The sequence below is a fragment of the Chionomys nivalis genome, chromosome 17 (genome assembly GCF_950005125.1).
Source record: "Chionomys nivalis chromosome 17, mChiNiv1.1, whole genome shotgun sequence".
NCBI lineage: Eukaryota > Metazoa > Chordata > Mammalia > Rodentia > Cricetidae > Chionomys > Chionomys nivalis.
Genome location: NC_080102.1, coordinates 41,631,878 through 41,644,954, shown reverse-complemented (window position 1 = coordinate 41,644,954; position 13,077 = coordinate 41,631,878). Strand labels below are relative to the sequence as shown.

At 54.2% G+C, this 13,077-nt stretch overlaps 1 protein-coding gene across 1 annotated transcript in view; it reads right to left on the bottom strand.

Annotated features, from left to right (window-relative positions):
- Positions 1–12,053, bottom strand: part of Prr5 (proline rich 5) — a 43,250-nt gene extending 31,197 nt beyond the window's left edge. Inside the window, exon 1 of the mRNA XM_057792095.1 lies at positions 12,015–12,053. The gene's annotated coding sequence lies outside the window, so the exon portion shown is untranslated. The remainder of the gene's footprint in view (positions 1–12,014) is intronic.
- Positions 12,054–13,077: the final 1,024 nt, after the last annotated feature.

Genomic DNA, 13,077 nt, shown 5'->3' with positions numbered 1-13,077 from the left:
TCTCCTAAAGGCATCTTCTTGCCAGTAGCTTTTTCTTAGAAGAATTCTTGGAAAGAATGAAAGTGACTTAGGCATTAGCTCCTGCTGGCGCTACCGGAGAGGAGTGCAGACACCGTATTCAGGCGCAGGCGTGGTAGGAGCTCTGGAGAAAGTCCGTTTCCTCTCTGTCTGTCTGAACCTTGTACCCAGCCCTGCAAGGTAGGAAGAGCTGCTCCCTGTCAGGGATCCAGATCCAACGTGGGCGATAGGAACAGGGAGAACCAACCCTTGGCCGGTATTCCTCACTTCCTGGTTGTAGCGCAGAGCCAACCTGGGGTTGTCTGGATGCCACCCGGGGCCTCCCAGGGGGAGGGTTCTGCTTTACAGAGTGGTATTCCCCAAGCCACCCACTCCTGGACTTCTACACCCAAGAAATGATTATCTGAGAAAAGCTCTTCTGATTAGAGGTCCCTGAGATGGGGGAGGGGTCATGTCACATGGTGGGGAGAGGCGGAGACAAACCCAGCAGTCAAAACTTGGGTCCTTCAAAATCTCCGTAAAGGAGAAAATCCCTGGAGAGTGGGATCCCCAGTGGATCTGGGCACTAAGGTCAAGAAAAGCAGTGATATTTACCCAGCTACCTGCCACACCCAGCCCCGGCCACTGAAGCCCATCTGAGGTTCCAAATCCCGAGGTCACTACGGGGTCACAAGCTGGTGAGAGGCGGGGTTAGGACTGATGCTGGAGTTCCTGTTGCCCGTTCTGTCCCCAACTTCCCTAATATCAGGCAGTGAGACCAGAACTCACTTGAGGACAGCTGGACACACCACTGATGCCTAAGCAATGTGGCTGGGGCTCTAGGGGTCCTGGCTCTCTGCTGCCCCCCAGAGCTTTTATAGGGACCAGCAGCCTCCGGCCTCAGGACTTCCTCTGCCACCAGTTTGAATCCCTGACCCCGCCCAGATGGGCCCTGCCCTGCCTAATCCTGAGATCAGGTCCCGTGCCTTCTCAGAAAACTCCAAATTCCAAAGCCTGGCAGTCAGGGCCCAGTATGCATTCTTTGGGTCCTGTTTCCTCCCCTGAACCCTCCAGTCCCTGTTCTCCATTCCTGCCGGGTCCTCAGAATCCTGCCTGCTTCCCACCCAGCACTGTCCAGGCTCTGCCCTGAAAAACAATTAAACATACACAGAATTGAGCAGTGGTCTCTCTTTGGCCCCACCTTTTATTGACTATGTTTTGGGGGGGTTTGTTTGTTTGTTTTTGAGACAATAATCATTAATGTTAGGGATGTATCCTTGCAACAGGCACCTGAGAGCTACTTTTGCTGACAAGCACACAGGCCTTCTCTGTCCACCAAGGCCACGGAAGGCAGAACGAAAGCACAGCATCTCTCGTTTCCTTTTGTCTGTCTCCTTCACTCAGGGTCACCTGCTCACTTCTCTGCATAGATACGCCAGTCACTCAAGGATTGCCTAAAAGCTGTACCCTTTCCCTTAGAAATCTTGCTTCAAGGCTAAAAGCACAAACAAAGGCAGATATAGTTAACTTTTACGATGTCCTGTTCCAGACCTTGAAAGGTACCCAAAGGTCTCCAATCGCTGCCCTAAACCTGCAGTCACCTTGAATCCCAACAATATTGAGAGACAACCATCGTTATGACAAGGTAGAGAAGCACCCCAACCAATGGCAAACTCAGAGCTTCAAGGGACAGGACACCCCTAAAGGAGAGCCTCTTCTAGTGTGGCCAGGTCACATACTGGACCAGGAGTGAATGTCTTATGGGAATCAGATCATTTCCCACATAACAGGAATAGTTTGGGACCACCTTGCAGAACAGAAGCTAGACAGCGATCACCCAGGCTACACTGTGATCAGGACTGCTTATTTATGTGTTTAAATGTATGTGTTGCAGGAGAGCTAGAGTGATGGCTCAGACGTTAAGAGCACTTGGTGCTCATGTAGAAGACAGTTCAATTCCCACTACCCACATGGTGAGGACACATAACCGCCTGTAAGTCTAGGGGCTCTGACGCCCTCTACTGGCCTCTGTGAGCACCTGCATGCGATGCTCATACACTAGTAAAAAATAAGGTAAAATCTTTAAAAAATGAAACATGATCTCGCACTGTAGTGCAGGCTAGGCTGGAACTCACTCGGTAGCCTTGGCTAGCAGAATTCAAACTCTCAGTGCTTCTCTTGCCTCAGAAAGTACCATATGCACGAGTCACGAGGTCTGGCATTTTTAATCCTGTGACTCCATGCTTCTGGTTCTGCCCAGTCCAGCAAGGCCTCACTGAAAAATTCTGGGATTCTGAGAAGGAAAGGACTCAGCCTGGGGTCAATGTGGTTGTGACTGAGTCTTGTCCTTAGCTCATCAGAGCACTTTCTCTCTCTCTCTCTTTTATTTATTTTTATTTTTTTGAGACAGGGTTTCTCTGTAGCTTTGGAGCCTGTCCTGGAACTCACTCTGTAGACCAGGCTGGCTTCGAACTCACAGAGATCATCCTAAGTTCTGGGATTAAAGGCATGTACCATGGCAGCCCAGCCAAAATACTTAATTTAAACATTTTTATTACATTTAATTATTTATTGTGTGTGTGCACACTCATACACCTTGACACACATGTAGAAGTCAGAGGCCAGCTTGTGGGAATACATTCTCTCTTTCCACCATGTGGATTCCAGGAATCGAACTAAGGTCACCACTTTTACGCACAGAATCACTTTGTTGGCTCTATACCTTTGATTTTTATGGACTGGGGTGTCATGGATTTGAGCACTGCAAAAAAATGCAGTGCAATTTGACTTTGACACCATTAATGCAGCTGGCCTGCCCACTTCCGCCATCTCTGGTTCCAGCTTGCCCAACTGCCAGGCTCTGTTTTGGCAGAAGCCCTCTGACTCCTTGACCCAATTCAGCCTTCTTTTCAGGCCTCCTCCCCCTTGGCTTTTTGAGGATCTTGGGCTGGGTGCCCCTGGAGCCAGGGCTCCTGTTTTCTGAGAAGGGAAGTAAATGGTCAAGGTCCACTCTGAACTACTACAGAGCAGGGCTTCCTCATGCTAGGCCCCTTCTCTTCTGGCTCTCATCTCTCCTCCTGGTCACTGGTCACATGATCTTCTTCCCTCTCCACTTCCCTCCCTCCATGGGATATGCTCTGCTCCCTGGCCCCAGACATCTTAGCCAGCACAACCTGCTCCTGCTCCTCTGACAAAATGTTCCAGAAAAGTTCCTATGCTTAGCCCCTACAGTGCTCCCTCTGAGGGTGGAGCACCACAGTGCTCCCTCTGAGGGTAGAACCCCAACAATAGTCCCTCTGAGAGTGGCGCCCCCACAGTGCTCCCTCTGAGGGTGGAGCTCCACAGTGCTCCCTCTGAGGATGGAGCCCCCACAGTGCTCCCTCTGAGGGTAGAACCCCAACAATAGTCCCTCTGAGAGTGGAGCCCCACAGTGCTCCCCCTGAAAGTGGAGCCCCCACGGTGTTCCATGAGGCCCAGTCCTCATTTCCCCACTCCGAGTACATTTCGCCAAGGTACACTCACTTGGGTATATCTGCTATCTAACAGATGCTGTGACAGCCCTGTAGCGCCACTCCTCATCACCCTACTGGAGTACTGAGGATGGATAAGTCAGCAGGCCAACAGGAGGAGCCAGGCTCCAGCTCCGAGGGTAAGCTCTAGATGGGCAGTGAGTGATACTCAGCGGGGCTCCTATGCTGCGTGGTGCTAGCCAGGTACTTCTGAGGCCCAGAGCTGCCAAGTGAAAAAAAACCTAACACCATCTGGACCAGATGGGGTTGCTCAGTAGCCATAGCAAAGTGGTCTGCGCTGGCCTCTGCCCTGACCCACTCCTCACAGTGTAGGTGTTTGTGTGTGTGTGTGTGGGGGGGGGGGGATTACACACCTTGCAATAGGCTGCCACCTACTGGCCAACCACCTGTATAGCCATTACACGCAAAGGCACAACTCAGTGCATTCCCAAGCCGTCCAGGGGTCCTCCCCTCTAGGCTTGATTGCTAAAGCAGGCTAGCTAAATCAGGCTCTCACCTTCCCAGGGCTGAGCAGAGCCTGCTGGTCTCTCCACGCAGGGAAAGAGCATCCCACACCTACTGTGCCTGTGTTCTGCAAAGCACAAGGCTCCTGGGGGCCTAACTGAGGAGAGCTGGCATCTGGAAGTGACAGGCACAGGTCCCTGATGTGGATGCTGGGATAAATGCCCAGTTCTGCGGGCGGAGCTGCTGCTCTAGGAATTCATCTGCAGGGCCACCTTGGCAAGCCACTAGGCTTTGTCAGACCATCAGTACCCCCTCCCGTCAGATTGGCTGGTGGTTAGCTTCTCCCATCAGGCTGCGTCTGGTGAACCTGACCTGACACCCTGATTTGCCAGCCTCTGCCATCAGATTGTGGTCAGGTTGTGTCCCCGAATGTCCTTGTGGCTACTGAATTCAGGGCTTGTCACAGGACTTTCAATACATCCAAAGTCACCGAAGGAACTCTAGGATATTTTTCAAAAGCAGAAGATGGAAGAGAAAGGAGCCACAAGAGAAAGCTTTGTCCCCACCAGGGCATTTTCTTGTCAAACTTTTCCACGCCAGGCTGTGCATATGTGTTAGTCACCACTAGGGGTGTGACAGGCCCAGCCTGCCCTTCCCCTGCCTGCTACTTAGAGGGGACAACACTGGCCCTGCCCACTGGACTTGGGGCAAGGTATCTTCTGCCCTAGGCCCCACCTGCCTTCCCAGGCCCAAATGCCCTTATTCTCAACCGTCACCAGCTTCCACCCTTGAAATCCAGGCTAACAGAGGCCATTTGCTGGGGCCTGTATAGACAGGCAGGGGTTCATTCTGCTCCACCATGCCTTCACTGCACACCTGCCACCCGCATTCCCTGTCTTCACCTAACAGACACTCTAGGAAACCCACACGGAGCGGAGCTACTAGGGCCAGCAGCTTTCACGCAGAGCCCCGTGTGGCACGGGAGGGCTGTAGTAATCACCTCTTGTAGCCAGGAGAAGGACCCCGTGGCTGGCGTGGGAGGGCACCGGGTCACGTGACTGGGCAGGGGGAGGTGGACAGCCAGGAGGGCCCCCTGGAGCAGGACAGCTTCCTGTAGAAGCTTGAAGACACGGTGCCCTTCTGGAAGAGGAACAGAAAGAAGCCGCAGCAGCAGAGGGAGGGCTACAAAGGGCAGCTGAGGAGGCGGGAATGGGGTTAGCAGGCACCACAGGGAGCCAGGGGCATGATGGCCTGGCCAGAGCTGGGGCGTGGTGCTGGCTTGGCAGCCCACAGGGTCCCCACTAGTGGCTGGTGTGGCCAGCTCCCTGTCTCATCCCCAGATACTGTGGCAGCAGCTCCAGGGACCACAGACTTTCCCTGGGGAACTTGACAACCTCGGAGACATTTCCATCCAGCCCAGCAAATTCTATCCTCAAGCCTCTGGTCTACTGCTTGGCAAACCTACCTCAGGCCTTGCCAGGGTCTTTCTGGCAAGTGGAGCCTTTCCAAAGGCCCACTGAGGACTATCCGGTCTCGGGGATATGAGGACATGAAGGAGATCCAGATGTATCCTCCAAAAGTCACAGATCTGAGACTGAGCCTCGGAGAGGCAGAGCAACCTATCCAAGGTCACACAGCCCAGTGTGCACACACGACACAAGCTAGCTGGCTGGCCCGGATGTGCAGACGGTTTTATGAATGGGTGAACAGAAGACTCGGCAGCCTGGGCGCGCTCCCACTCCTCACACCAGAGGGAAGGCACCATCTGCCGCTGTTTCTGTCGTTGCTGATCCCAAAGTAAAGTCCCAATACTGTCACATCAGGGTGGACAGAAACTGGTCCTTATCGGAGTCCGACTCCTCAGAGACAGACTTGGGGTCAGACAGAAAATGCCAAGTCTCCTCTGGTCACCAGGTCCTGAAAGATCCGACCCATCTGACCTGCACACGGCCTCAGTGTCCCCATACTACAGAGGCTAAGGACCTACCTTGCTCAGGAGTCAGAGGCTGCAGGGTGGACAAGGGATGGGGTGCCCGTAGCCTGTCTGCTTGTGACCTTGGCTGAGGCCTGCACAGTCCAGAGAGGCCTGAAGTTGGGTCAGCATTTTCACTGTGCTGGGTGCCCTGGTCATGGGGCTACCCAATGGCTTACATATTATGAAGAACCCATGTGGCACCAGGACAGCGAGCAGGAGGCTGGGCAGAGGGCTCCTGGGCTGTGACTCAGCGGAACTTGGGGAGGCTACAGGCAGCTTCGGTGGGAGCTGCCCATGGCAGTCTGTGCAGGGAAGCCCAGCTGCCTGCCTTCTGATAAATATTTTATCATGCTTATGGAAGAGGTCCCAGGCGGGCGACTACAGCCGTGGAGCCCATACTACACCCCTTCCTGTCCATCCAGGCCTGACGTCATGAGAGGCGGGTGCCAGGACGTGCAGCTGGACAGCTCCTTTCATTTCTAATCCAAGGTAACTTCAGGGCATCTTAGTGCAGCTCAGCATACAACCCCACCACTCCACTACCGGGCTGCACCCTGCTGATGCGAGGCCTAGCCACGCCCCTCACATAAAGTCCCCTTCTTCACTCTACCTAGAATACCAGCTAGACTCTGCCCTTCCGACCTGCTGGCTCCGTGCTAGCCACCTCCTTCAGGAAGCCTTCCTGGATGTCCCTTCCTGTCACGTAATCCTGGGGAGGCCTATCTTAGCACCTGGCTCTACAGTGGGGTTAATGTTCCCCACTCGTGGGGGACAAGATGAGGTTGCAGATTGCAGTGACTCTTGGACCTTTGTCCATACGGAGGTTCATTCAAGCGGGGAAACCACAGAACATCAAGGCAGGTGGGCTCAGAAAGTGAGACCTGGTCCCCTCTTGCAGGGACAACCACTTTTGTAAGAAGAAAGGCTAAAACAACAACTCAGCCATGGCAACCACAGGGATAGCAGCCACCATGTGATCCTTTGCAGTTTGCCAGATACCTTCCATCACACCCCATCAAAGGCTCACTCCTTCCAAGGCCACCAAGATACAGTGTTCTAGGTCTCATTTGACAGACGCAGAGGACTGTCACATCTCCGTGCCCTGAGAATCCTGCAAAGGGCTCTCTGCAGAAGAGGATGTGCACAGTGCAGGCTGTTGTACAGCTAAGAACTCAGGAGTGGTAGGAACTGGGCATTGCCTAGGAAATAGTGAAGAAGTTAGAGTGACATCCTATGAAAAAGCAGGACACATATTCATGTGCCACCTGGTGACATATTTAGGCTGGGGACTGTAGACACAACCCCATGATAGAATCTATTGGGGAAAAAAAAATGCCAAAAATGAAAACAGAAGCTGGGCATGGTGGTGGTCATCCTTAACCCCAGCACATGGGAGTCTGAGGCAGGGGAACTGCTGAGATGTTGAAGTCAGCCTGGACTATATAACAAGTTCCAGGCCAGCCTGGGTTACAGAGTAAGACCCCGTTTTGAGCCCAAACTCAAACTCTCAGAATAATGGCACAGGTCTGAGGGTATGGGTGCAGTGAGGCTGGAGTCTCCTTCCAGGCCTTGTACAGTTGGGCTGGTATCATGGGGGACACAGGACTGGCCCACCTGAGGGTCTTCTCTCCTCCCAGTCCCAGCGCTGGCTGAAGAGGGGCAGGACAAACACAGCTATGAACGATAAGTGGGGGCATCTCCCCTCTCTACAGGAGCCTTGCGGCCCCTCCTGTGAAGCAAGATCAAAACTCCGCTCTGTCTTCTCCTGGCACAGTTGAGACCACGCACCAGAGGCTGTGACCACCACAATCCAAGTCCTAGACTAACAGTCAGAGGGGCGTGAGCTTCCTCACATCTGGAAACATCAAGCAGAAGCCATATCTCCCAACCACGACATAGCCATGGCAAATGGCTTTCAGTCCATCTGAGTCAGACTGTCTTACAGCTGTGTGACCTGAGTCCTGGGTAATGACCTCACTGCCTCACCTGCATCTGGACAGTGGGGTCACCATAGTGCAACCTCACAGGGCCTACAGAGGGCAACACGGAAGCAGATCTGTGTGCCTGTGATTTGCCTTGCTAGAGCATGCCTAAGGCCAAGAGTGGCTATGCTGGCTCCCAGCGTTGCAGGCTGCCCATCACACTCTCTGCAGCTACACGGAGGAGAAAGCTTGTTTTATAGATGAGAAAACTAAAGCACAGGCAGTAACTCCTCAGACTCAAAGGGGGTGTCCAGCATAGAGGCAGGTCTAGAACTCGGATCTAGAGTTGAGGAGGGCTGTCTTCTAGGCTGGGTGTTCTCTTGTGTCTTCTTCCTGGACTGTCCCCTGGTTGCAGGTTTATTCATTCTGTTTGACAAAATGCTTTTATAATTTAATGATGGCCTCAATCTAGTAGGCAAACTTTGAGAACCTTTTAGAAAAATGCATGTGATTCATGCTGAGATCCAAGGAGCCCACAAGGTGGCCCCTGATGGCAAGGCTTCATGTCCTTATCTTTAAGCATATCAGTATGGCAAGTGTCACGCGGCTGGCTACAGAGATCTGGGTCTAAGCCCTGGCCCTTCTCCTTGTTGGCCCTGGGCCTCAGTTTGTCCATCTGCTAACTGGGCAGAGTCACAACAACCCCATGAACTGTTGGGGGAGCAGACAGAGGCCAGGGAAGCTCCCACGGAGCCTAGCTCAGAGCAGATGATCAAGACACAGGGACACCTGTTCATTTCAGGGTGAGTCAAGCTTTGGGGCAGAAGCAAATGGGACAAAGTCTCTGTATGCCTGCTGGACAATCTTCTAATAAAGGGCCTCCCCACATGCCTCACTGTGTAGTTGGAGAGTTTCATCTCTGGGAGACACCATTCATCTTTTAATAGAGGAGCAACAGACCCTCAGTCTTTTGGACTCCCTTGCAGCTACAGGGTACGTGTAGGTTACGTGATATCTGGACACACCAGCTTATTTCGAATTAGAAACCAGTGCTATAAAGAACGGAGGACTTTGCTGACATCCCGCATGGCTGCAGGTGGCAGCAGCCACCGTCCAGGGAACAGAGACAGGGACTGGTTTCTGGACAAGTCCTAGACTAACAATCACAGGGAAGAGAGCTCCCTCACACCTGGCAGAATCAAGCTGGAGCCACGTCTCTCCACCAAGAAGTGACCATGGCAGACGGCACAGAGCTGCGGAAGGTTCCTTGTACCTGTACTGCATGGATATGTGTTCCTTTCTCTCACCTACATCAACCTCAGCACCCATGTCAAGATCCACAATGACACTCCGACTTGGGCTGGGACTACCCTTTAGTTCTCGTGATGAACGTAAGGCATGTGGTGGCCATTTTCATCATTCGACAGACAAAACAGGAGGCAGCCAGAGGCTGGGAAATTTGCCAAGGCTGGGGCTAGTGAAGGTGTGCAGACTAGATCCTGACAGTTGGGTCTGAGCCTCCACTTAGTCCCAAAACCATCTAGTCCAGCTCTCTGCAGGAGAGGACCACAACTCGTGGGAATGGGGGGGGTGAGGGGGAGGCCAGGCAGTTTCCTGGGGCAGGTGACTCCATCCCCCCTTGCCCCTTTGGAGACAAGGTCAGGGTCTCAAACTCACTATAGAGCTCAAGACGACCTTAGAGTTCTGATCATTCTGCCCCCACCCCGACGCCCTAGTGCTGGGGTAACAGGTATGCACCATCATGCCTGATTTTGTGGTGTGGGGGCATTGAACCCAGGGCCTTGTCAATGCTAGGCAAGCACCCACTAATTGAGCCCCAGCTGAGATGCTGTCTCTTAGAAAGTCCCGCATCCAGATCCAGTTTTGAGACACGAAAGAGGAATGCGGTTAAGAGAGAGGAGCATCACGTTGTCATTATGGAGCCACTTCCTCATTCTAGACAAACTCTGACTTCCCATCTCCAGCCTCCGAATGGGGATGGGGAGTGATGGTCCCTGTGGCCACCCTGAGCTTCAGGGCAGGATTCCCTGACCCTGCTGCATAACCCAGGGGACCAGGGTTAGTCTCCTCTGAATCTCCAGCTCTGCATCCTTTTGTCTTGTGTGCCTCGCTCCCTCTGTAGGTCTCAGCCCCATCCCCCATCCCTCCAGCCACCTGCGGGGTTGGGGAAGGTCTTTAAGAACCGATCACTTTGCTAATGGAGGTCTCATGGGCATTCTGGAATGTGGGACGTCTAGAGGGGGCCCGGGGTTGACTCTCTGACTGGGTGGGGCGTCCTCTAGCCACTGTCAACCCTCGGGCCCAGCTTTACTCACAGTGGCTGGTATCACACTGAGCTCTTGCTCGGCTTCTCCAGGCATTTCCGGCCAGGCCAGCCCTGGCCTTTCAAGCTACCCATTAGAAACAAAAGCCATTCGCCAGCGAGCATCTGCACAAACACTTTCCCTGCTGCTGAGGAAATGCAACTGTCCCTAGTACCCTCCATTAACACAGTTATCCCGAAAACAATCACCACCCACCCGGTGGCTGGTACCTCCACGTTCTGGGCACATCAGTGGATCCTCCCGAGGGACCCAGTGTGGATAGAAACACTCCTTGTTTTCAGATGGAGACACTGAGGATCAGAGAAGCAGAGCGACTTGCCTAGAGCCACACGCTCACTCGGCAGTGGGCCTCAGAGTTTGCTCAGTTTCACCTGGTTTCATAGCAACCTGTGCCCCACAATTCAACAAAGAGTAGTGGATACTGAGTGCGGAGCACTCAGGAGGTCATAGCCCCTGACAACGGGACTTAAGTTCACAGAGAGCAATGGCCGGCTCAGGGACACAGCCGAGCCTTGGCCACTAACAGGGACCCTTCTTGAGACTGAGTCATTGTCCACCAAGCCTTCTCTCAACGAGGCTCACACCTCAATGTGCACCTGACCGGGGTTGAGGTGACTGTGTGGTAAATGCAGATTCCTAGGGCCCCAGCAACATCCCAGGATAACCCATGAGCTTGCAGCCTGTGGATCAAGCATCCTCAGAGAGGACCAGGGATGGCCAGAGACCTGACTAGCCTATCCTAGGAGGGCCACAGGGAGATGCTGGCCGGTCTGTATGCAGTCCAGGGAACAGGCCCAGGCCTTTGGGATCCTGGACACAGAGGCAGGTGAAGGCTCGCTCTCAGCCAAGCGTATCTCTAATCACCTAACTTTGAGATCAAGCCACAGTCTCCACACTCCCTTATAGTGTCACTCCTACCCATGCCCGACGGTGATCTGGAAGCTCAGGGGGCAGGATGAAGTGAGTCTGTTTCCTGGGGCTTGCAGGCCAGGGACTCTCCCACAGCCCTGCGCTTCTTGTTCACCCTGGCTCTGGCAAGGAAAATCTTGGAAAGCATTAGGGCCTGCTCATATGAGATGGCATGTAGGAATCATGTGATATTTGGTCACTGGCTCAGACCTTGGCCAGGCTGATCTGCCAGATGCCCCTACCTGCTGTCAATGGCCAGTGAGGGTGACAGACCCCCTAAGGGCTCCCACCCTGGGGCCTCTGCCTGTGTGGGATTATCTACTGCCCTTGTCCAGCTCCCTGCCAGGAGGTGGTTGGAGGCCCAGGCCAGAGACCAGAGGATTGGGGGGGGGGTGTCACAACCTGAGCCAGGAATAGCTTGGAAACAAGAGTCCCCCTCCCTCGACCATCTTTGTTTGCTCTACTAAGGGGGGCAATGGAGAGGAAGAGGCAAGCTGCGATAGGGAGGAGACACGCTCGGATGGAGGGAGGTTGATAGGATGGCTAGGCGTCTGGGCAGAGGGCTGTACAGACCCCAACGGGACCCACCCACACAGATGGAGAGAAACTCAAGATACCGAGAGAAGGGGGCGGGGCGGGGGCCTCTGAGAGACGAACGAGGAAGGTCCCAGGAGGTTAACGGGGAGGCTATACTTCTCCAGGGGCCGCTTCTGCCTAGAGGTCGCCCCCACCCCTATCCCACCTTCAGGCGCTCGGCGGGACTCTCACGCACACGCACACATGCACTCGCGGCGCCGCCCCGGCCTCGCTTTCTCCAACCGAGCGTGCCGCCCCCTCAGCCGGACCCGGGACCCTCCCTCCCTCCCGGCCTCGAGAACCGACCGCCGCTCACCTGGGTCCCCGAGCCGCCGCCGCAGCAGCCACCACCGCGCAGAGCCAGGACAGGCTGGGGGGCGGGTGGGGGGAGGAGGAACTGCAGAGACCACGCCCACCAGAGACCACGCCCGCGGATCCCGCGCCCCTGAGAGGCCCCGCCCAGCCGGCGAAGGCTCAGTCTCTAGCTAGAAGAATTGGGGCGCTCAAGGGGCTGCGGACACACCCATCATCCGGGCAGCGCGGGGGCAGCGCGGGCTCCTCCCTGTATACCACTACATTCATTGCGCAAGCTGTGTGTTCCATCCCCCCGGTAGGGGGCTTCCCGGGTCACCCTTGGGCCAGAACCCCCTAGAACCCATCCATTGATGGTACTTAAATGCCCTCGGAGAGCTCCCAGCTGTGAGCTGACAGTCCTTGTCCTGAGTCACGGGCATATTTGCAAATATCCCGGCTAAGGTTTTTAAAGCTTGTAGCGATCTGGGCGACACCAGTATCCTCTTGATTAGAAGAAAAACACAGATTGCCCTGTCTACCGGGGACCCAGCACAGTCGGCTCTGTGCCATTCCCATTTTGCAGTTCAACAATTGTTCTTGTGGGAATACCCAACACTCCACACCATTCCATGCCTTAACACGCCTCACCCTTTTGTCTCAGGTAATTTCTTTTATTTACCCCCACTCTCCCTTTGTGATGTGGTGATAGGAGATGAAGAGGTCACTCAGGATCAGAAATTCCCAGGCCAGAAAGCCTATCCAGGGTCCTGGCTTCCTAGTGCGAGACTCAGTGCAGACTGTCCCTGGTTATTGTATCTTCATGTGTAGATATGGTTGAAAGTTCTAGAACGCAGTTGTGCCTATCTGTGGCCTTCCTCAACATACACATTTCCTCTCCCATCATTTGCTCATTTGGAATGAAATCACCCAAACTTAGAAGTTAGTGTCCTCTGATACGGCTGAGGTACCAGCTCTCTTGGTGACTACACCCTAGGAGGGGTTGACCCAGACAAACCCTGAGTAGACTCAGGGGTCCACACAGCCCAGGAGTAAGGGAAGTTCCTGCAGGGCAGAGGAAGGTTCAC